The 1,613-nt window shown below is 37.4% G+C and overlaps 1 protein-coding gene across 1 annotated transcript in view; it reads right to left on the reverse strand.

The window, feature by feature from the left end:
* Window positions 1-1,613, reverse strand: part of ADGRL3 (adhesion G protein-coupled receptor L3) — a gene marked incomplete at its 5' end in the record, with an annotated part of 558,279 nt that overhangs the window by 495,281 nt on the left and 61,385 nt on the right. The gene's annotated exons all lie outside the window — the stretch shown is intronic.

A 1,613-nucleotide genomic window follows, 5' to 3' on the forward strand; every position in this document is an offset into this window, starting at 1 on the left:
AGTACCATTTGTTCTTTTGGGTAGATGCCCAGTAATGGGATTGCTGGATTCTACTAAGTGAAGTATCCCAAGAATGGAAAAACAAGCAACACATGTACCCACCATCAAATTGGTATCAACTGATGAACACATAAGTGCACATATAAGAATAACATCTATTGGATGTCGGGCAGGGGGGAGGGGGCAGGGGGAGGAGGGGATGGGTATATGCATACACAAAGAGTGCAATGCCACCATCTGAGGGATGGACACACTTGAAACTCGGACTTGGGGGGAGTGGGCAAGGGCAACATACGTAACCTAAACATCTATACCCCCATAGTATGCTGAAATTTAAAAAAAAAAAGATGATGATGATGATGATAGAATGAGAGGTCTGTCGGACGGGAGTGGGGACCAGGAACTGCTATGTCGGACAGGGAGGTTAGGAAAGGCTTCTGTCACGAGGTGACTTTTAAGCAGAGACTGAATAAAGTGAGCATCCTTCCACATGCAGTATGGCCTTCCTTGACACCCTGGATTTTCTTTCTCTACTAAGACTTGATAAATATACCTTTATTCTCTTAGCAGTAAGGTGATTTACTGTGCTAAAAGTTGCTTTAAATCTAGTGAGGCTTGTTGAAACTATCGGAAACTAGCCTTTATATTTTAATCACCAGGATCTCAACGGATTGCTTGTATTCTGCAATGAAAGAAAGTGCAGGAGAGATGAATGGCACACCGAATAAGTAATGACCTTAAACGTTAGCTGCCTCATGGCAGACAAAAGTAATTGCTTAACAAGATCAATCACTTTTTAAACCGCATACTGCAAAGTTTGGAAGGAGATCCTTCTGAAGCTCGCCACTTGGGATAAATTCAATCTTTTTGAGGTGATTCTCAATGTAAGCACACATAATGCTATTAGTGGGAGTCCTGTATTGAGGAGTACATGTTGGCAGCCTTTGAATTTTCCAGTACATAGGCAGTTTTCACTTCTGTGCTGGCTGGTAATTGTGAATACTGCAAATATAGATAGCAGCAGTACCTTTTTATTTGGTAATTTTTTTTTTGAGCTCTAGATATTTTATTTCCTTTGTAAAAATCACTATTTTTTTCAATTATGATAAAAATTCAACATGTGTGGAAATAAATTCATTATTTATCAAGCATCCTTGCCAATGTATTTGGACAAATTCACACTGATGGTTTTGATGCATAGCATGTAGGAACTTTGCAAATGTTTCTTTCTCCACAGTTGTGATCTTGTACTCAATAGGATCAAGTTGCAGCATTGCTATCATATTGCTCATTTTTATAGACGATTTATTCCCATATTTGCATTTCAGTTTGTATATTTCATTTAACACTGTACTAATATTATTACAATTGAATCTACCACTTCAACATGTAAACAGAAGTCACTCTTGACCAATTTTTAAACACACAACAATCCTTAGAAAACATCAGTAAAAAATTTCTGAAGAACACAGAATTTCACAACTAGGTCTTAAACGTATCTTGTCAAATATTAGGTCATTAAGTATGAAATGTCTGATTTCCTTAAGTACTAAGTTTGACAGTTGATATTTCTGACATTTCACTTTGACACTGTTTTTCTTGTTGGTGTCTTA

This window comes from Propithecus coquereli, unplaced genomic scaffold, assembly GCF_000956105.1.
Source record: "Propithecus coquereli isolate 6110/MARCELLA unplaced genomic scaffold, Pcoq_1.0 Scaffold437, whole genome shotgun sequence".
In the NCBI taxonomy this organism is placed as follows: Eukaryota; Metazoa; Chordata; class Mammalia; order Primates; family Indriidae; genus Propithecus; species Propithecus coquereli.